The sequence below is a fragment of the Grampus griseus genome, assembly GCF_964374135.1.
Source record: "Grampus griseus genome assembly, chromosome: 10".
Classification (NCBI taxonomy): Eukaryota; Metazoa; Chordata; class Mammalia; order Artiodactyla; family Delphinidae; genus Grampus; species Grampus griseus.
The window spans coordinates 67,390,782-67,413,936 of NC_139004.1; the positions used below are offsets into that span (position 1 = coordinate 67,390,782).

General features: G+C 44.2%; 1 protein-coding gene and 1 pseudogene across 2 annotated transcripts in view; one reads left to right on the top strand and one right to left on the bottom strand.

Annotated features, from left to right (window-relative positions):
* Positions 1–7,882: 7,882 nt before the first annotated feature.
* On the bottom strand, positions 7,883–8,390 carry LOC309829040 (mitochondrial import receptor subunit TOM20 homolog; annotated as a pseudogene). Its single transcript has one exon. The product of its transcript is annotated as a mitochondrial import receptor subunit TOM20 homolog (transcript).
* An 11,321-nt stretch (positions 8,391–19,711) lies between these two features.
* Positions 19,712–23,155, top strand: part of RAD54L2 (RAD54 like 2) — an 87,422-nt gene continuing 83,978 nt past the window's right edge. The window contains exon 1 of the mRNA XM_082664653.1: positions 19,712–19,813. The gene's annotated coding sequence lies outside the window, so the exon portion shown is untranslated. The remainder of the gene's footprint in view (positions 19,814–23,155) is intronic.

Genomic DNA, 23,155 nt, shown 5'->3' on the forward strand with positions numbered 1-23,155 from the left:
TGGCCTTGGGACACCTTCACCTGTTGGACTGCTCAGAGGAAGAAGGGATAAAAGACTATCAAGGAGAAGAAATGCAAGTCCCCAGCGTTCACTCTCTCCGGAGTGTTGAGATTCTCACCACCAAAGGAGCAAACCCAGGGGAGAAAACAGGAGGGAGGAGAAAGCTTCACTACAGAAAGTGTGGAAAGTCATCCACTGTTGTCAAAGGTCACAGCTGGTATGTGGAGGATGAGGAGAGCCACTTGACGGGAGCCCTGTTCTAAAAACCAATGAACAAAACTGTTTTCCGTGAAGTTGAGGATTCCTGTGCCTAGCCCTGTACCTGAATCCCTTGGACTGAGGAGGATGCAGCACACAGTGGAGATGACAGGTCCTGTCCTCAAGGGCCCATAGTCTAGGGACTGAGTGAGCGTGCCCAGCTTCCTCCCTTAAAGAGAAGGCTAATGTCCCAGGAATGTGGCCCAAAGTCCCAGGAAATGGTGGGGCAGCCTAGAATCCAGGGACCCCACCTCCCAGGCCAAGGCCTTACATTTCCCTGAAGGTAAGAACAGACTAGAATCTTGAGGGCTTTTGACAATTGACCAAGGCAGCTTCACACTGCCCTTCAGGGTCTGCAGGTCTGGGTCTTGGGGTCACTCATTCTTTTGAGAGTGACTCTTCCTCACGTGGCTCCTCTCTTGGCCATTTTTGTTGCTGCATTCAAGAAGCCCTCCAGAGAGAACCTCCTGCTGTCTGCTCCATAAAGCCAGTGGTTATGCTGTGGGGATAGACCTGGCCTGAGGGGTAAGTGACTAGAGGGTGACTCTGGTAAGTTTCCCCATCCATCCCTCATAAGTTTACTAGATCCATGGTTTTCAATTTTTGATAGCATTATTTTAGCACAGAATCTTTTTATTTTAACGCAGTGAAATCTTGTACACCTGTTCATTAAGTAAATAAGAGAGCCATGTTGGTAGTTGCAGGACATGGTGTGTCAGAGTCCCTACCAATTCTGAAGAACCCCCTATAGTTCCAATAAACTCAGTTTGAAAACCACATGCCACATGGCTTCCAGACACTTCCAGGTTTGACCTGCCATGAATTTGTGGCTTCAAAGCCCAGGCTTCATGGAGGATGAGAACAGGCCAAGGAATGCCATGTTTAGTGGCCCCCTCAGAGCACTGCCATGAGTACCTTCCCCCACTACCACTTCCAGTTCCTGGTTCTGACTCAGCTTATTTACAACTGCCAATGCATCCCCAAGCCCACCTCTCACCTGATCTTCTGCTGCCAACTTTGCTTCTCTCTTGCGGGCTCTAAAATCAGCATCTAAGCTTCTGTGGCCCGAAGCCCACATAGGAGTCCTAAGTCAGGAGCACATCAGGCACCTTTCTGTAGCTGAGTTCAGTAGGCAGAAAACAGGAGACTCCCTTCCTTCACGTAGCATTCAGCTTTGCTTGACTCTCTTCTGAGACCCTTGTAGCTTCCAGAATTGTCCTTGTCCTTTTTTTTAATACGGAACATTTTTGGTTTTGTGAGGCTGATAGCCTCACCTAGGAGCCAGAAAAGGCCCAGGGCAGCCTGGGTGGGGGACAAACCCTGTCCTCCCCAGTTCTTTTCCCCTAAGATGCAGAGCAGAGAGGACCCAGGCAAGGTGGGCTCTCCACACCACAAGCCAGGGCAGGCCTGGATTCCAGGGGCTTTTGTTCCGGAGAATCTCTGAGAAGCATCATGGCCTTGGCTACTTTCAGGAGGACAATGAATTCAGGAGAGCAGAGTAATGATGCTGTAGAGCTTGTTACAGAGAAAGGCAGCTACGTTGCAGCTGAGAACAGAGGCTGCTCTGCCTTTATGGCAGGGGAGGCATGGCAAAGAGCAGACACTCCCCACCGCCAGGTGAGCCGTGGTGAGGGAATGAACAAGGATCCTCAGTAAGCTGACAGGCTAATGTGAGGTTCCCAGGCTTGGCTGCACATTTGAATCACCTGTGGTGCTCTTCTGACAGGTGAGGCGCAGCCATCTTTGTTTTCCGAAGCTCCCCAGGTGATTAATTTACAGCCAAGGCAGAGAACCAGTGGCCTAGGAGGAGAGATTAGCATTAAACAGGATGTGCGCATAATGGTCTTCACCATGAGGTGGGGCCTAGAGGCTTGAAATCCTGGAGGCCAAGTAAGCTGGGCCCTGCTGTCACTGGAAGCCATGGGACCCCCTCTTACCCACCTACCTACACAACCACCCACCCGCCACACACAAACTAGAGCATCTATTTTGGGGAAAACAGGACAGAAGTCTCAGGGATCCAGCTCCAGGGAAGGAGAGTGTGCACTCTGGTTTAGAATCTTGACCCTGCCCCTCTCTAGCTGTGTGGCCCTGACAGCCCTTCTGAGTCTCAATCCTCATCTGTAAAATGAGGCAATATTGCCTGTTTTGAGGGTGGTTGCAAGGAAGCACCCGGCTCACAGGAAGAGCTCCAGAGATGGGGCTGTTAGCAGCAGTAGCAGCCCAAACTCAATCTGTCAGCACAGGCAGGGCCCTAGTGATCACCTGTCCAATCCCTTGGTTTTTTACACAAAGACCTCAAAGTCCAGAGGGGAGAAATTTTCGCAGGCCATGCAGCCAGCCAGAACCATAATCTCCCTCCACCCAGGCAGCTTTGCATCATAGTGCCCTTCCTGTGTGTGGCTTTAGCTCCCCTCATCCAGCAAAACCCTGAAAATGAGTACTGGGGCTTCTGAAGAAGCAAGCAAAGATTTTAAAATACCTCTAGAATGTCATTTGACATGCCTGGTTGATCCTCTTAGGGCAGAGGGTGTGCTCAGCCTATCTGGCTACTTGGCCCTAATGTGCTGTTTGTCTCCAGTCCCTTTTGACGTTCTTGGTACTTTGGTACCAACTGTGTGGCCCCCTGGGTATATAAGGACGCCACCCTGCCCCTGGAGCCTGGGCCTGGGGTTAGGAAGGGCAGAGAGGGCAGGGAAGAGGCATGGTTGGTTTTCAATATAAGCCTTTTTTGTACTCTGACTTTGAAGCCAAAGCATTACACTGAGCATGTACTACTTTGATAAAAAATAAAATTGGTATTGAAAAGTAAAACTCTGCATGTCATTATACATTTCTCAAAACCTGTAGAATGTACAAGCACCAAGAGTGAACCCTAACGTAAACTGTGGACCTTGGGTGACAATGATGTGTCAACATAGGTTCATTGATTGAGAAAAAACGTACCTCTGTGTTGGGGGATGCTGATGGCAGGGAGGGGGGTTTTAGGGAACTCTACTTTCCGCTCAATTTTGCTATGAACCTAAAACAGCTCTAAAAAGAGTCTATTTATAAACAAACATAAATAAATAAAAGTAAGACTGACAAATGCAGAGAATAGTACCCTCCTCGTGGTGTTTGCAAGGATTACATGATCTAATGGACATAAAGGGCTTAGCCTGACCCCGGTGATTGCTCAATATGTGTTGGCTTTCGTGTTTTATTCTAAAGCCATCTCCGTCCCGTGGTTCCCTCTCAGGTGCCACTCATGGGAGGAAGATGGGAGAAACAGGCCCTTCCCATCCTTTATCTCAGGATGCTGAGGCACCAAAGCCTTTGTCACTAGCTCAATCACATGGTTTAACTGGTGATGCAACAGCCAGGCCTCTGGGGACAGTTTCTAACCTCTGTTGGGGCTGAAGTTTACACTCAGTCCAGACTCCTGACAGGTACTGAGCACCTACTTTGTGCAAGGTCCTATGCTCAGCCCTTTGAAGCTTTCCCTCATCAGTCCTATGAGGTAGGCATCATGCTCCATTTTGACAGATAAGTAAACTATGGCTCAGAGAAGTTGACTAGTGCAAGGCTGCTCAGCTCTAAGGACAAAGAGAACAGAGCTGTTTTCTCATCCATTAGGAAAGGAGACACAGGAGGTGAGCATTCAGCCAACACACCAGGGACTTCTTGGCCTGTGGCACTCAACCGTGCCCTTCAGCAGCCTCACGAAGATGCCACCTTGGAGAACAACATCTTCTTCCCAGAGGGGCTGGAGCAGCCCAGTGGCCTCCACCAGGTGTTGGGACACCTGCCCTGAGGAGGGATGAGGAAGCATGCCAGTTCCCCCTCTTAGAGGGCCTGGGGTTGGAGGTGCTGGAGCAGAAAGCCTGATTCCCCCTGGCCTACCACATCCTTTTTAGGCAGCTCATGCCTCCCTTTGTGAAGCCCTTGCCTGCTGCCTCCTCCAGGTGAAGGGCAGATGAGGAGGAGGAACTCTCCTGGAGGTCCAGACCTTCAGTGTGGTAGCTGGGCACAATCTGGGAAGGCCTCCTGCAGGTGGTATGAGAAATAGGCTGCAAAGGAGGTTAAGAGAAATAGATGAAGGGAACCACAGGAAGAACCCAAACTCTGATTTCCCTCGGCCTCCTTAGAACTGCAGATGCATCTCTCTCTCCTGCTGCTCACTCGTTTGCTCATTCCTTCATTTATTCATTGAGCATCATGTGCTGGGCAGGAAACAGGGTCCTGCCTCATGTTCATAGGCTCTTAGGAGAGACAGCCACACAAAAAGCCTTACAATGTGACAAAGGCTACAATGAACATGTTCTGGGACCCCCAAAGGCTGCTTAAGAGGTTAGAGAATCCAGGACAGTTGACATGTAGCTCTTGAAAGTCCAGACTTATGTTTCTTAACTCCCAAATATGCTTACAAAGCAAATGAATGCTTTTTATAGGAAAAAGATGTTACTTTGATCTTAAACAATATTGAGTTCCCCAGTGTTGTGTTTGTAAGCCCCACATCCAACTATGGAACATTTTTTTCTGGATCCTAGTGGATCTTAGCTCTTTTTTTTCATTTTAAAATTGTGATAAAGTATACACAACATAAAATTGACCATCTTAACCATTATAAGTGTACAGTTAAGTGGTATTAAATACATTCATAACGTGTAACCATCACCACCATCTGTCTCCATAACCTTAAGTCTTTTCATCTTGCAAAACTGAAACTCTATACCTGTTAAACAATACCTCCCCATTCTCTACTCCCCCCACCTCCTGGCAACCACCATTCTACTTTTCTGTTCTATGAATTTGACTAGATACTTCATAAAGTAGAATCATACAGTGTTTGTCTTTCTGTGACTGGCTTATTTCACTTAGCATAATGTCCTCAAGTTTCATTCATGCTGTAGCATATGTCAGGATTTCCTTCCTTTGTAAAGTTGAATAGTATTCCAGTATATCTAAATACGATTTTTTGTTTATCTGTCTAGCTGTTGATGGATACTTGGGTTGCTTCCACATTTTATCTATTGTAAATAATGCTGCTATGAACATGGGTGTGTAAATATCTGCTTTTACTTCTTTTGGGTACATACTCAGCAGTGGAACTGCTGAATCATATGATAATTCCATTTTTAATTTTTTGAGCAACTGCTATACTGTGTTCCATAGTAGCAGTACCATTTTACATTCCCACCAACAGTGCACAAGGATTGCAGTTTCTCCACATCCTTGCCAACATTTCTTATTCTTGTTTATTTCATTGCTAGCATATAGAAGTACACAGTTGTGTATTGAGTTTGTATCTAATTTTCTGAATTCATTTATTAGTTCTGACAGTTTTTTGTGTGGAATCTTTAGTGTTTATCACATAAGGTCCTACCATCTGCAAACAGATTACTTTACTTCTTCCTTTCCAATCTGGATGCCTTTAATTTATTTTTCTTGCCGAATTGCTCTGGTTATCAATTTCAATACTGAAGTGGCAAAAGCAGCCATCATTGACCTGTTTCTGTTGTTAGAAGAAAAGCTTTCAGATTTTCACCATTGAGTATGATTTTTGCTGTGGGTTTTTCATTTATGTTTTTTATTATGTTGAAGTAGTTTCCATCTGTTCCTAGTTTGTTGAACATTTTAATCATGAAAAGGTGTTGAATTTTGTCAAATGCCTTTTCTGCATCAATTGAGATGATCATGTGCTTTCCCCCCTTCATTCCATTAATGTGCAGTGTTACATTGATCGATTTTAGAATGATGAAACATCCTTGCATTCCAGGAAGAAATTGCACTCGGTTGTGGTGTGTAATCCTCTCAATACGCTGCTAAATTTAGTTTGATAGTATTTTGTAGAGGATTTTTACATCAGTGTTTATAAGGGATAGTGGTATGCAGTTTTCTTGTAGTGTCTTTATCTGGCTTTTGTATCAGGGCCTCATAGAATGAGTTAGCAGGTGTTCCTGCCTCTTCAATTTTTTGGAAAAGTTTAAGAAGGATTGGTATTAGTTCTTCTTTAAATGTTTGGTAGAATTCACCAGCGAAACCATCAGGTCCAGGGCTTTTCTTTGCTGGAGATTTTTGATGACTGATTCAATCTCCTTACTAGTTATAGGTCTATTCAGATTTTCTATTTCTTCATTATTTAGTCTTGGTAGGTTTTATGTTTCTAAGGAATGTATCCATTTCATCTAGGTTATCCAAGTTGTTGGCATATAATTATTCGTAGTAATCTCTTACAATCCTTTTTATTTCTATAGAATCGGTAGTAATATTCCCACTTTCATTTCTTTTTTCTTTTTTAAGTACCAAAGATCTTTATTCTCGGGTCTGATACTGAATCTGTGGCTGCAGATAATGTCACTATTTTGAGAATTATCTTCATTCTTTGCAAGTCTTCAGCCACAAAGTTACACCTTATTCTCATAACAAGATAAGTGAATCAGGCTGGAAGGGGATTAAGGAGGTACACTGATGATAAAAGCAAAGGGGAACACACACTTTTACAAGCATATTGTCCCAGTTACCTTGAAAGTTAAATTTCAGATTAATTTACAAAAGTAGTGACAGTACCATGATTTAAGTGAAAATCAACACGTTATACCTTAAAAAATAAAAAAAATCAATTCAGAAATGCTAAGTCAGGCAAGCATGCAAAATTCAGAGTATTAAAAAATGCAACGGGTTGCCCAAACAGATAATATCCCTCAGAAAAAGGGATATGAAAATGCTAAACAGAACTAAAGGAATTAGAAGCTGAATTAGCAGACAATTCCCTCGTTTTATAAATGAGGGCAGACATTAACGGGCGAAGCTTACTCAGCTAGATTAAGGATGTATACAGATCTAATTCCTGGTGCTATTTGCAACTACACATATCTAAAATACAAGGAGATAAATATCCGGAACACATTAGGCCCACTGATTTAAACAAAACAGTTCAAAAGTGGGGGTGAAGTTGTTATTATAGCATAGCAGCACATTATACATATGTAAGATGTTAAATGGCAAGAAAGAATCTCTTAAGATTTTAATGCTCAGTTAATACACAATCAAGTTTCCATCCAATCTTCTGATGTATAGCGAACTGTACTAGCTTAAAAAAAAATACATTCTTCAGTGTTCTTCTACACTTTTTTTGGCCTATCTTTCAAAACTGAGCACTGGGTATTTTTTTTGTTTGTTTTTTGTTTTGTTTTTTGTGTGGTACGCGGGCCTCTCACTGTTGTGGCCTCTCCCGTTGCGGAGCACGGGCTCCGGACGCACAGGCTCAGCAGCCATGGCTCACGGGACCAGCCGCTCCGCGGCATGTGGGATCTTCCCAGACCAGGGCACGAACCCGTGTCCCCTGCATCAGCAGGCAGACTCTCAACCTCTGCGCCACCAGGGAAGCCCAACTGGGTATTTTTAATGTAAGTAATGTGATGTTTTATATGTACATTCTAATTGCACGTTTTAGGAATAAATAAAATCCATATTTCAGTAACTGATAGTGTATTTATAAAATGAAAACCTCTATCAAAATACACTTTTCACTGGGAAAAATAAATAAAACAGACAAACGGATCTACGCAAAGTAAAAATTAACTTTGGTAAATTTCAGTGGAGGACAGTCCATAACAAGCTTATTTGCCCTTACTCCCCCAGAGCTGATCATCTTCCAAGTTAAGATTTTAAAAATATTTTTAAATTGAGATTATTATGTTGACATTTGTTTCTCATTCCACATCATCTTCAGCCAAGCTCTGAGCACTTACAATTCTCTGACTAATTGTTGGGAGCTTAGTCAGAAGCCTCTGGAACACTGGTGGTGGAAGAGTTTGCTGCCACACTTGCAGTAACTACTGTGGCTGTCCACACGCAGCAATTGCATTTGTCAAATGGTCCACACTCTTCTCATATTCACCTTGAGCTAGTAGCTCTTCACAAAGCTGTATTTCTTCAAGGAAGAATTTCGGAACGGCTTCAGCATCTTTAAGGTCAGGTAACTTGGAAAGTCCAGCTCTCTCTTTGGCAAGCTTCTGTTTCTTTCTTCGTTCTCGAAGCCTGTTCTTGAAGTTGGGGTCACTCCGTCTCCTGCGGTCGAAGTAAATGCAGTACCCAATGAAAAGGGCCCTGCACACGCTGGCGGAGATGGCGCTGTTCCGGCCCTCCATCTTCTCTCAAACGAGGCTTCTTTTCTTCCCGCAAAGAAGCTGTTGGCTCAGAACCCTCAGAGCAGACTCCCACTTTCATTTCTGATTTTAATAACTAGAATATTTTTTTTCTTGGTCAGTCTAGCTAAAGGTTTGTCAGTCTTATTGATCTCTCAAAGAACCAACTTTTCATTTCATTGACTTTCTCTATTTTTCTGTTCTCTATCTTCTAGGTCCTTACCTTGCTGTGGGTCCTTTCCCCAGAAAACTGTCCATACATATCAGAGTCTGCATACACATTCAGTCTTCACAGACCCCTGAAACCCAAGGAACTCCATTTACAAATTTTGGTGCTGAAGGGCTTAAAATTCCAGTGGTCCCTGAAAGATTAAACTGGGTAAAGAACGAGGCATAAGACAAGCAAAGGGACCAGCACTGACAACTCATCAGGCACTGAATCAGTGAGAGCCTCTTGAACTTTATTGTGGTAGGTTGGGTTGGGACCTGAGCATCTGCATTTATCAAAAGCTCCCAGGGAGGCCAGGCTGTTTGTTCTGGTCATGGTTTGAGCAATGAGACTCTAAACAACCACACCCCCTCTAGCTCTGCTTCTCAGGTAAGTTCCCCTCTCCATAAAAGGCATCCCCAGGTAGGCAGGTGTCAACCTTGACTCCTCCCTTCTCTTAACCCCATTTTCAGTTACCAAGACCTGAGATGCCATTTCCTAAACATCTCTGACTCCATTTGTCCATTTGTACCCCCCTCTTCAGTTTAGTTCACCAACGTCTCCTGCTTGGACCGTTGTAGAGGTTCTGTTACCCCCAGGTGTGATCCCCAACCTCCACCTGTGGTGCAATTTCAAATGTAAGTTGTCTTAAATTTTTCTTTTTTCCAAAACAAAAACCAAATTTATTCAGCAGACATTTTAATTAAGAAATCCTATAAATTAGGACCACCACAATTTCAGACACTCCAGTGTGAAGTGTATGTCAATAGCTACATCAGGAGAATGAACAAGACATCGAATCTTTTTAAAAAATTAGTTTAACTCCCTTAAAGTTTGGGGGTGGCACCTTATTTAAAGTGCTTTCAAGTTTCATATGGGTAAAGCCAGAGGTTTCTCCTCTTGGAGAGTCACATTTAAGAAAACGGTTTCGGTCACTCACAAAGAGCTGGTGGCAGGAGGAAACTGAGGGGAGAGAACTCACGAAAGCTCAGGCCCAAAGCTCCATGGAGAGCCAGAACAGAGCAGAAAAACAGCCAGGGTCTCATCCATGCAGTGCAGACATGAGAAAGGGTGGAATACAAAAGGCCGGCCAGGAGGACAGAAGAGAGACTCGAGACTGTTTATGCCTGTTTCTGAGAAAGCTCATGGAACAGCCAAGAGTGGCCTCACAGGAAGAGGAGAAGTTCTGGATAGAAGGAAAGCACAGAAAAAAACAAATAACTCTCCTCACACAACCTTCTCCACCTATGTGTCCTCTGGAGACTCCAAGAGGTAGCAAAGTGCAGACAGGGCTCTTCTTGGAGCAAGAGAAAGAAAAGACACAGGGGTGAGTTAGCTCTCCCAGGAAGCCCACAGCCTTCCACCTAAGCATGTCTTAAACTTTTAATGTGACTTACAAGAGCCTGTGTGACCCTACCCCTGGTCATATTTCTAGCCTTGTTTCTTTGTATCTTACTCATGCATTTCCCTCCTCTTGGCCTTTACCTATCCTGTTCCCCCTACTCAGAATCCTCTTATCCATCTTTCACCCAACTCCCACTTCTGCTCCTGATCTAGCTTGCCTATTCCCTCCCTCCTTTCACCCCAATCTAGGTTGGGAGCCTGCCTGGCCAATCCTGTCTGAATTAGGGCTGTTGTGATGATATCCAAAGCCCCTGAAGCTCCTTTAAGCAAAACAAGGACCTGATTGTAAGGAGAGAAAGGAGGTGGGTATTTTTTGGACTCCACAGCCGGGAACCCTGGTCCTTTCTTCCCTTTCTCCTTTGGGACTCTCAGCCCAGTGCCCTCTGACTGTTTACTTCATAGCTCTCTGCATCTTTGAAACTTGACTCCAAGTTCTGGGGCCATAAAATCCGATTGTAATTAGGTATTCTCCCTGGGCCAATCAGCTACTGCTAGGGAATTGACACATAGTACAAACATACTCTATGAGCCTCATTCCTGAGTGGGTGGGTGGTTTTGGAAAGGGGAGTAATGGCTTAGTAGACACCAAAGGTGTCTCCTGCGACCCTTAGGGTATTTACCCTGTGTTTCCCTTTTGCAGTGGTGTAACTGCCTTCTATTGGTCTGCCTCCCCCAGTGGGCACAAGCTCTTAGGACAGAGGTCAAGTTGTATAACTCTGTCTACAGGGCTGAAACAGAATGACCTAATAAGCATTTGTGGAATGAAGTGCCAAGAAAGCCCAAAGAAAGGACTGGCCTTCAGGTTCATGGAGGCATCACAGAAGAGGTGACTTTGGGCCAGGCCTTAAGCAGAGTAAGTTTACTAACTGGGAGTAGAGGTTGAGCAAGAGGGAATGGTGGCCCTGAGGCCTGAATTGGTGCAACCACATGTTACTGAGCACCCAGTGATGAACAATACATTGAGTGATGTTATGGGAATAGAGTTAGGCCTAGAAATGTGTAAGAAGTAGCTGAAGGGGAGATTAGACTCCTGGAATGTCGAACAAAATGTTTCCTCCTTTGAACCTCTGCTGATAGTTGGTTCTCACAGGAGTTAAGAGTGTACTATAGGGCTTCCCTGGTGGTGCAGTGGTTAAGAATCCGTCTGCCAATGCAAGGGACACGGGTTCGAACCCTGGTCTGGGAATATCCCACATACCGCGGAGCAACCAGGCCCGTGCGCCACAACTACTGAGCCTGCTCTCTAGAGCCCGTGAGCCACAACTACTGAGCCCACACGCCTAGAGCCTGTGCTCCACAACAAGAGAAGCCACCACAATGAGAAGCCCGCACACCACAATGAAGAGTAGCGCTACCCCGCTTGCCACAACTAGAGCAAGCCCGCGCGCAGCAACAAAGACCCAATGCAGCCAAAACTTAATTAATTAATTAATTTAAAAAATATATATGGTAATTAAAAAAAAAGACAGTATTATAATTATGTTTGTGTGTCTGTATCCTCCAGGAGCCTCAGGGCCTGTGTGCTTTTCATCTTTCTATAACAAATCCCCAGGGTTTTGTTTTGTTTTGTTTTGTTTTAATTGAAACTGAATCCCCTCATGGCAAATGGGGGCTGTGGACAACTCTTAATATTCTGTTCAATACATGTTCATGGAACCCACTCCTGTACCAGACTTTGAGGCTACTGAGATGGACCAATCTGGTCCCATCTGGAAGAGTCAAACACAATTCCAATAAGCATGAGGTAGGTGCTATCACCAAGATAATTGCAAAAGTGCAGCTGAGTCTGGGGAATCCCAGCCGATCTCATGTAGAAGTAAGAGCTAATAATTCCTCTAGAAGGAGATGGTGGAATTGACTTAAAACAGCAAAGATGTTGGCCAAAATTTCTCTGAACTAAATAAACCTGCACATACGTTTAGCACTTTGAAAGTTTGTTTATAGCCATTTTTCTCATTTCTTTCTCACCATTGCAAGCATGTTATTCCCATTTTACAGATGAAGAACCCATCTCAGGGAGGTTAAGTGATTTGTCCAAGGTCATACAGAATGTGAGAGGAGCTGCCTCTGCCTCCCTACCACCAACCCTAAGGAAGAACCCCTCACTGCTTAGAGGAAGTTTCAACCCCTCCCACATACTTCCAAGGTCTCTACAGACCTCGGAGTCTGTAAGTGGGGACCATTCTTCCCACCCTATTCAGAAAAATGTGTATTGATCACCTACTACTTGGAAGGCATCATCCCTTCTCCCTTGTTGGAACCTACTCTCAGAAAAGCACCAGCATAACAGTCATTTACCTATAGATTAGTAAACACTTTGTCTTCTCACTGTGCAACGTGAGTATATATATATATATATATATATATATATATATATATACATTCTTAGATCTGTGAATATATATATTCTTAGATCTGTGTTCAAATTCTAACTCCACCAGTTACCAGCTATGAGATCTCATGTAACTCAACCTCTTTGAGCTTTAGTTTCTTTTATTTATTTATTTATTTTAATCTTTTTTTAAAAATTTATTTATTTATTTTTGACTGTGTTGGGTCTTAATTGCTGCGCGCCAGCTTTCTCTAGTTCTGGCGAGCAGGAGCTACTCTTCGTTGCAGTGTGCGGGCTTGTTTTTAAAAAATTTATTCATTATTTTTCCTTCGTTGCTGTGTGCGGGCTTTCTCTAGTTGTGGCGAGCAGGGGCTAACTCTTCCATGCGGTGCGCGGGCTTCTCATTGTGGTGGCTTCTCTTGTTGCAGAGCACGGGCTCTAGGCGTGCAGGCTTCAGTAGTTGTGGCACGTGGGCTCAGTAGTTGTGGTGCACAGGCTTAGTTGCTCCGAGGCATGTGGGATCTTCCTTTCCCCGGACCCGAACCCGTGTCCCCTGCATTAGCAGACGGATTCTTAACCACTGCACCACCAGGGAAGTCCTGGTGTGCAGACTTCTCATTGCGGTAGCTTCTCTCGTTGCAGAGCACGGGCTCTAGGCACGTGGCCTTCAGTAGTTGCGGCACGTGGGCTCAGTAGCTGTGTCTAGCGGGCTCTAGAGTGCAGGCTCAGTAGTTGTGGCGCATGGGCTTAGTTGCTCTGCGGCGTGTGGGATCTTCCCAGACCAGGGATCGAACTCGTGTCCCCTGAATTGGCAGATGGATTCTTAACCACTGCGCCACCAGAGAAGTCCCTAGTTTCTTTTAAATTGAGGTAAAATTCATGTAACAAAAAATTAACCATTTTAAGTGAACTACTTAAAAAGAATATATGTATATATATATATATATACATATATATATACATATATGTATAACTGAATCACTTTGCTGTACAGCAGAAATTAACACAACATTGTAGTCAACTATATTTCAATAAAATAAACAACACAGTGGCATTTAGTACATTCACAATGTTATGAAATCACATATCTAATTTCAAAACATTTTCGTCACCCCAAAATGAAACCTCATACCCATTAAGTACTTATTCTCCATTGTTCTCCCCCCCACCCCTTTTAGCTCCTGGCAACCACCAATCTGCCCTCTGTCTCTATGGATTTGCCTGTTCTGAATATTTCATATAAATGGAATCATACAATATGTGACCTTTTGTTTCTGGCTTCTTTCGCTTAGCATATTGTTTTCAATATGTTGTAGTATGTATCAGTATTTCTTTCCTTTGTATGGGTAAATACCATTTCACTGTATGGATATAACACATTTTGTTTATCCATTCATCTGTTGATGAACACTTGGGTTTTTCCACCTTTTGGCTATTGTGAATAATGCTACAATGAACACTGGCATACAAGTATCTGTTTGAGTCCATAGTTTCAATTATTTGGGGTATATACCTAGAAGTGAAATTTCTGGATCATTTTGTAATCCTATGTTTAACTTTTTGAGAAACCATTAGTTTTCCACTGTGGCTGTGCCATTTTACATTCCCGTCAGCAACACACAAGGGTTCCAATTTCCCCATATCCTCACTAACGCTAGTAACTTTCTGGGTTTTTTTTTTTTTACATTATTATTTTATAATAGCTGTCCTAATGGGTATGAAGTGGTGTATCATTGTGGTTTTGATTTGCATTTTCCAAATGATTAGTGATGTTAAGCATCTTTCTATGTGCTTATTGACCATTTGTATATCTCCTTTGTATATCTTCTTCAAGTTCTTTGCCCATTTTTGAAGTGCCTTGCTTGTTTTTGTTGTTGTTGAATTGTAGGAGTTCTTTATATATTCTGGATATCAATTCCTTATCAGATACATGATTTGCAAATATTACTTCCATTCCGTGGGTTGCCTTTTCACTTTGTTGATAGTGACTTTTGATGTACAGTGGTGTTTCGTGAAGTCCAATTTGTCTATTTTTTCTTTTGTTGTCTGTGCCTTTGGTGTCATATCCAAGAAATCATTGCCAAATCCAAAATCATGAAGCTTTTCCCCTTTGTTTTCTTCTAAGAGTTTTACAGTTTTAGATTTTACATTAGGTCTTTGATCCACTTTGAGCTAATTTTTGTATATAGTGTAAGGAAAGGGTCTAATTTCATTCTTTTGGATGTGGATATCCAGTTTTCCCAGCATCATTTGTTGAAAAGACTGTCCTTTCCCCCACTGAATGATCTTGGCATCCTTATCAAAAATCATTTGACTAGGGCTTCCCTGGGCGCACAGTCGTTAAGAATCTGCCTGCCAACACAGGGAACATGGGTTCGAGCCCTGGTCCGGGAAGATCCCACATGCCATGGAGCAACAAAGCCCATGTGCCACAAGTACTGAGCCTGCACTCTAGAGCCCGTGAGCCACAACTGCTGAACCCGTGAGCCTAGAGCCCATGCTCCACAACAAGAGAAGCCACTGCAATGAGAAGCCTGCCCATAGCAATGAACAGTAGCCCCTACTCGCCACAGCTAGAGAAAGCCTGCACACAGCAACAAAGACCCAACTCAGCCCAAAATAAATAAATAAATAAATTTATTTTAAAAAATCATTTGACTATATGTGAGAGTTTATTTCTGGACTCTATACTATTCCATGACTGTCTTTATGCCAGTACCATACTGTTTTGATTACTGTAGTTTTGTGTAGTAAGTTTTTAAATCAGCTTTGTTTTTTTTTTTCAAGACAGTTTTAGCTATACAGCGTCCCTTGAGATTCCGTACAAACTTTGTGATGGATTTTTATATTTCTGCAAAAAATGTTGGGATTTGATAGGGACTGCATTAAATTTGTATATTGCTTTGGGTAGTACTAAAAATCCATGAGCACAGAATGACTTTCTGCTTATTTGTATCTTTAATTTCTTTTAGCAACACTTTAGAGTTTTTTTTTTGTGTGTGTGTACTAGTTTTTTCTCTCTTTAAGTTTATTACCAAGTATTTTATTCTTTTTGATGCTAGTGTAAGTGGAATTGTTTTCTTAATTTCTTTTCATATTGTTCAGTGTTAGTGTATGAATACATAACTGATTTTTGTGTGTGGGTTTTGTATCCTGCAACTTTGCTGAATTCATTTATTAGTTATCACTTTTTTTAATTTTTTGGTGTGGACTCTTTAGAGTTTTCTACATATAAGATCATATCATCTGTGAACAGAAATAATTTTATTTCTTTTTCAGTTTGGATGTCTTTCTTTTTCTTGGAGAGAATGGAATTATTCTCTGTAGAAATTTTTAAAAGCATCTGTTTCTATGACATCTGTCTATTGTCTTGGCAAATGTACATGGTCATTTATCAGGTACTACAGTAAATCTGTGCTGCTTCCCTAGAAGTTGATCAGCAGTATCCTTCACACCCTCCCAGGACCACCCCTGAAATTGATCCCTTCAAGACCATGAAATCTGGGAGCAGAGCTACAGGCTACTTTTCCACTCTCCAGAGCAGTCATCTGGTGGTTCTTACCCAACCTTATGCTTCTCCTGAGCTCTGGTCCTTCTGCCTAGAATTGTCCTTCCCTGAGTCTTCACATGCTTCTCTCTAGCATTCTTGGCATTCAGATTTCAGCTCACAGGTCGCCTCATCAGGGTGGTCTTACCCAATTCTTCCCTCTCTAGACAGCCTCTCTCCCATACAGGTCTCTGGTTTTATGTTCTTTTCAGCACTTATTACAATTTGAAATTATTTTTTACTATTTGTCTCCCCTATTTAGAAGGTAAGCTACTTTAGGGCAGAGACCTGTAATCTCTTGTTCAGTGCTAGATTAGCATCTGAAATACAGTTCGGGGAAAACAAATGTCTGAATGAACATCCAGATGGGATGGGTTTTTATTAGTTTCACTTTACAGACCAGAGTACTCCAAGCTCAACTTTGAGTATAGTTCTTCACTTCAGTGCATGGTTATAAGAGTGTCCTGTACTCAAACCCCACCCGTTATGTCCCAGCTTCAGTTTTTCCATCTTTGAAGTGGGGTGACACTTACACATGCCTCATTATGTCGATGTGAGGATCAAATGCATTAATAGCTCTAAAATGCTTACATTTATGCTTGGCACGTCTTATTAGTATTCCCCAGCATCCAGCACAGTGCCTGGTACAAGGTAGGTACCCAATAGGTAATTGCTGAATGGGGAATTTTATGATGCAGCAGCTTTGTCAGGTCTTCAATAGATGCTGGGGTGGATTTTTTTTTCAACCCTCCCAGAGATTGTAATCTAGTATAAGAGAAGCAGTGTACAAGGTGAAATTTAAAAAACATCCCAAGAATAGGATGGCCAGGCTTCCCTGGTGGTGCAGTGGTTACGAATCTGCCTGCCAATGCAGGGGACACGGGTTTGAGCTCTGGTCAGGGAAGATCTCACATGCTGTGGAGCAACTAAACCTATGCACCACAACTACTGAGCCTGTGCTCTGGAGTCTGCGAGTCACAACTACTGAGTGTGTGCACTACAACTACTGAAGCCCGCATGGCTAGAGCCCGTGCTCCACAACAAGAGAAGCCACTGCAATGAGAAGCCCGTGCACCGCAAGGAAGAGTAGCCCCTGCTCGTAACAACTAGAGAAAGCCTGCACGCAGCAACAAAGACGCAACGCAGCCAAAAATTAAAAAATAAAGAATAGGATGGCTGTCAAAGAAAGTGAAACAACTACCTGTCACCTTGGAACCTGGTTCAGAGTGATCATGTTTTTTGACATCCAGAAGTGGGAGTGGGTTGGAAATGTGGCTGGTGGAAGAAGGACTGGGCTGGTTTTCATGGAATGAGGAGGAGGTTAAACAGGTGAAAGGAAGAGGGTGTTTTTCCAGGTGTGGGTTCACAGTGATGAAGAAGGCCGAGCTATAGTTTCTGATTAACAAGTCACTGGTGAGTCTTCTCTAATCCCAGCAGGAAGACCCCAGATTTTTAAACCGCACTTGAAGGCAGAGCCATCAATAGGCAGCTATGCATGTAAATCACTCTAAGGATTCCTCCCTAATATAACCCACTTTCCTACTAGTGAATTGGGGGGTAGCATGATTCCCAAAGGTGATTGTGAGGGCATAACATCATTCAAGTTGTCAGAGAAGCTCCCAGAGGGCAAGGAAGCAGTGATGTCACAGAAGGGCAATGGCATCTTGGGAGGCTTCCATCATCAGGGGAGCCAGCCCTGGCCCTTGTTGCTCAACCTCAGTAACAGAGGAGGCAGATAAGTGTGGGTGTCTCTGATAGTTGTGTATTGGGTCTTTTGGGAGAGAGGAGGGAGATAAACAATAAGACTGCTCTCTCAAGTTTCTGCCCAGCTTCACTGGTCTCTTTCTCCTCACTTTGGTCATCTTTAGGACTCTCACCTGAACCTACTTCGACACTTGAGACCAAATCTGCTTTATGTGTCACATGGGTAGTCCAAGCTAAGAGGCCAACTGGTGAAAATGTGGAGCAGGGAGGGGTCGGACCTCAGGTGATCTCAGGATTCTGAGAAAAGTGAACCAGCTTTTGAGGCATCCTTTGTCCTTTAAGATCATAGGATGAAGTTCCCTTACTTGAGGGAGCAGAGAGCCTCCAGAGGTTTTGAGCATGCTGCTTTCTATCTATGAACCTGTTGTTTCCAAATGGTTACCGAAATGTCTTTAGCCAGCTGAGCCCTTTCCTTCCAGAGGATAATGTAAATGGAAATCCATGTGTATACATGTGTGACACAGTGACAAAATTTAATTTAGGTTCAAGTGACTGATCTCAGAGCTTTTCTGGAAAGTCTCTTCAGACAAGGGAGAAAGGTATCAAGGTAAAATTTCCTGAGTCTCAAAAGCCAAGGGGCTAAGTGAGAATGGAAAATCTAAGGACATGTGAAAGCTGTGATATTTTTGGAGCACCTTCTGCAGATCTAAATTCCCATGGATAGTTTGGGAACACACACTTGTATTTGTATAACTTAATTTGTTCCAAAAAATAACTGATATCTAGAGGTGTGAAGGCCCAGAAGAAAAAGGAAGTGGGAAGGAGAAAGGATTTTAAAAATTCATTAATTAACTTATTTTTGTCTGCATTGGGTCTCCTTTGCTGCCCGCGGGCTTTCTCTAGTTGCGGCGAGCGGGGTAGCGCTACTCTTTGTTGCGGGGCGCGGGCTTCTCATTGTGGTAGCTTCTCTTGCTGCGGAGCACGGGCTCTAGGCACGTGGGCTTCAGTAGTTGTGACACGCTGGCTCAGTAGTTGTGGCTCGCGGGCTCTAGAGAGCAGGCTCAGTAGTTGTGGCGCACAGGCTTAGTTGCTCCGAGGCATGTGGGATCTTCCCGTAACAGGGATCGAACCCGTGTCCCCTGCATTGGCAGGCGGATTCTTAACCACTGAGCCACCAGGGAAGTCTGAGAAACGATTTTTTTATCCTCTTGATTTTATGAGGAAAACAGAACCCACTTTCAGAATTTTTTCATCATCTCGTCAATGTTCACTTCTTGGGATAAGGAGGAGGAGGAGGAAGGGAACCTGGGGCTGTAGTGAAGAAAGCTGACACAGTTCACTCTTCTCGTTAACTGGAGCCCACATGGCAGTAATTCCCAACTTGAGGGAGGAGAACCTGCATCCTTAACTTCCCCCTGAGTGTCAGTGATCAGGAAAGCCCTTTCTTGTCTCCACTTTTTTTCCAGTTTCAGTTAACAGGAAACCGGACGGGAGGGGGTAAAACCTAGAGTTACATGGTGCGCATCAATTTCAGGGGTCCCTGAGAGCTGCGCCTAACCCCTGTAGGAGGCGATAGCAGTAGTAGCAGTCATCATTGGCAGCATCAGCAATGACCGATCCCCAGTGTTGAGCCCCATATCTCCGCACCAGGCACTTCCATCATCTCATCCAATCCTAACAAGCCTCCAGGGTTATCCCCCGGTGAGGATGAGGAGGAACCGAGGCTCAATTGAAGCACTGACTGGTCAACGTGCCTCTCTGGTGGCTAGCGGGGTGCAAACCCATTCTGTCGGACCCACCACTAAAACCATTCCTAGGTTTCCGGCCTGAGATTTCCGTGCCTCATTCATGCCTGAAAAAAGTTATCTGTAGCATAGACGGCTCTGTAGAGGGAGGAGGAATCGCTGTCCACCCGGCGCGGGTCAACAGCGGCCTCCGCTAGGCTCTCAGCGGAACTTTCCTGTCGGCGGCGCATGTTCCCGTCCGGGCGGCCGGGCGCGCGGGCCGAGAGGGGGACGCTTTCTGGCGCGGACCGCCAGCGGAGGCTGCGAGCGCCGCCGCAGGAGAAGACCGACGCTCAGCCGGAGCCAGCCCGCGGCGCCCGGGCCTGGCCGGCTGCTTCCCTCCACCCCAGACGCCGCTGCCGCAGGCACTGCCAAGGCGGGCGCAGAGGAACGCTCGGCCACTCGGCCCTGCCCGGCCCGGCGCGGCCCGGAGCCGCGGCGCGGGAGGTGAGTGCGGGTGCCGGCCCCCGGCTCCCTGCTCGGGCCGCCGGGACCCGCAACAATGGGGGCGGAGTGGAGACGCGGCCCGGGCCCCTGGCGCTCAGCGGCCTGGGTCAGCAAGCGGGTGCCGGCAGCCCAGGCCTTGGGGCGCTGGATCCGACCTAGGGAACTCCAGTGGCCGGAGGCTTGGCGGGGGTCTTCGCCTCCACCCGGGGCCGTGTTGGCTTGGTATTTAGAATTTTTGTAGCCGGGAAAGGGAGTTATAGGGGCACGGAGACTTAACTCTAGAGGCGTGCGCTCTTAGCGCCTGATGCAGACGCCCTGGAGGCTGGCCATAGCGGGTGGATTGGGGGGAGGATGCGTTTGGAATTCTAGGGGCCTTGATGTGCCTGGTCCCTAAGGCGAATCGAGATGCGTCTCTCCCTGCCCTCCTCCCCAACCCCTCCACGCCCCCAGGTCCGTGAACTTGGCAGACTGGGATCAGACTGGGGAGAAAGAGTATTGAGTATTTAGCTTCTCTGAGGTAATCGGTGATTAGTTCCTGGAAAGGCAGGAGCTCAGCTGGGCACAGGGGAGTTGAGCAAAGGGCTGGATTCTCCAGGGCCCAGCATTCTGGAGTTGAGTGGTTCTCAGGTAGGGAACTTGTCGCAGGAATGTCTCGGTGAGTAGTGTTGGCTACCTTGGAGTTAGGGTGAAGCTGGAGTTGTGAATTGGAGAGTATAGAGTAGGGTTGGTAGGCTGCTGAAGTTGGAGAATTAGCTTTTTGTGGACCATGGTGGTAGCAGCCTGTGAGACGAACAAGGGGCCTTTGCAGAGTGGGCTTTCTGATAGAGAATGACCTCTTACTGAGGGGGAGGGGTGACTCAGATCTTAGAATTCCTGTCCCTTGCTAGTGGATGTGGCTGACTGTGTTGGTGGCTGGGCACTGAGGTAGATGGTGCTGGAAGGAGCGTTTGGGGGCTGAATTGAGTTTCTTCCTGAATAGAAGACAGTGTGGACCATTCCTTCTTACTCCAAGTCAGAATGGTAGCTGTCATTGACAGTGTTTTAAGTAAAGAATTTCTTTGTGGTATTTGGATCCAAAGCTTTCCTCTGTTCATTTATTTTCTCCTTTGTTTTTGAATTGTGACTCATACTTTCTTTTCAGCACTATGGCTGTTGTTTATGATGATAGACAAACTTAGACAGTATAATATATATAAATTCTAGGGATTTTTCAGTCCAATTCTAAATCTACATTAAGAGCCTCTTTTCACTAATTTATGTGTCATTGTTTAATGTATGCAACTCTAGAGAGGGATGTGAAAACTCTAACAGTTTATGTTGTTAAAAGTTCTTTATATCCCTAAACTTCATTTTCTCCTACTACCGTGAAGTCATTACGTTAAATCTGTTAAATCTTAGTGACCGTCATTTTAACTCTCCCAGGACATTATCTTCACTAGAAGTGTTGTCTGTCTGGTCTGTACACTGTGTCTCATCTGTATCATTGAAAGGCAATGTGCAAACTCCAAATAGCTGAGGCCTGCATCTGTGCACCAGAGCTCTCTCTATGTAGTATTCAGGCAAAAGTTGGTGTGTTGTCTATAGATGAGATATCAAATCTCATATGAAAAAAAAGTGTCAGAATCATTGCACTTTCAGAGTTTGTTTAGAGTGTTAGGAGTTGTATTGCCTCATTGGAGTATATTAGAGTATAAATTTTCGGGTGAGATGTGAGGTAATTCTGACTATTTGTAGTTGTACTGATGGTTCTGGGGATTGTTTTTCCCCTTAATCTTTAAAAAATCATATATTTCCCTTGCACTGTATTATTTCTGTCTGTCTCTTTCTCTTAAGTTTTCTATCTTAAGTAACTCATTCTTTCATAAACCAATATCTATTGAATTATGCCAGGCACTGTGTTGGGCACCTCTACAATGGTGATGTTTTTCATGTTTTAATAGTAATAGTTCATATTTCAGAAGTGGCTATAGGTCTATGAAGGAAGAAGTGATTCAGGCATATCAAGCTTTTAATCAGTAAAACCATTGAATAAAGTTTTTAAAAAGTATTGATTTTGACTAGTGACAATTGATTATCCTCATATATTTCCATGGGAAAAGTTCACAATGGTATGGGGTTGTTTTTGCTTTGTTTTATTTACATACACCTGTTAACTTTAAGTATGCCTGTAGACAAGCCACAAGGTAAACATTTTGTTGCTGTGTGTGTCTTGATGAGCTATGATTTACAAATACTGTATATGTGCTTAGGTTCCCCAGGAAGCCATCACACTTTCCTTCCCACTGTGGTTTTGGGAGCATGAAGGCGTTGCTTACTCCCTTTGTCTGGTTCACTGTATGTAGGCTGGGAGTGTCTGCTGATGTCTTGGAGTGCTGTCTCCTAGAACAGGAGGAATAAGATTGAGGTAAGGCTCAGCCTGTTTGAAATTCCTTGCCTCTTAATTATTACTGCATAAATTATATTTGAATGCTTTTTTGCTTTAATTGTTAATCTCCATTCCTATCTAGTTAAATGAACTTCTGTCCTTTGCTCTCTTCTCTATTTCTCTGTATGTATTTTGGCCAAAAATAAATGAAGAGGTTTAAAATCAAGACACTTAGATAATAAATAAATTCTTTGAAGTCTCTTTCATTTTTCCATCTGGAATATTCACTTGATCAAATAAAATGAAAACTTTATTTTGTTGCTTTGAAGGCAAACTGACTGCTGAAAAATGTTTTGACTACCTCTTAGTCAGATGGATAACCTCAGAAACTCTTGGAAAGAAAGCTTAGAGTGTTTGATTTCTTTGGAAAGATTCTGAGGTGTCTAGTACAATGGAAAGAGCATGATCTTTGGGGTCATCCCATCTCTACCTCTTGCTTGCTTTTTGACCTGCGTAAGCTGTTAACCTTTCTGAGCCTTGTTTTTTAATTTAATTTTTTTCAGTCTGTGAAATGGGGTTAAAATAACCTCTGCAGGTTGTAGTGAGGACTGGAGATGAGGGCCTGGTGCTTAATGGGTGGTCAGTGCTTGCTGTTAGTAGTAGGTTGTGTATATCATTATGTGGGAGTTACTGTTCTCAGTAGTATTAGTAATAGGCGTGTGGCTGGGTGCTATGCATGGATGAGAGGTTCAGTTTCCTTGTCTGGTGAGGAAGGCAGCCTTCTGTCTACACCTGTTGGCACCCTGGACAGGTGAGAGAATTGTTGAGGTAGTCTTTATCCAGTACTGGTGGCCGGGAGTCAACACTATAAAGTCCAAGGTCATTCCTGGCACTGGTAGGTTTTTTCCTGGCAGTTTCTATGCAGAAGCCAGGAGGTAACTGTTTGGCATGTCCTTGTTTTGGGAACAGTGGGCATC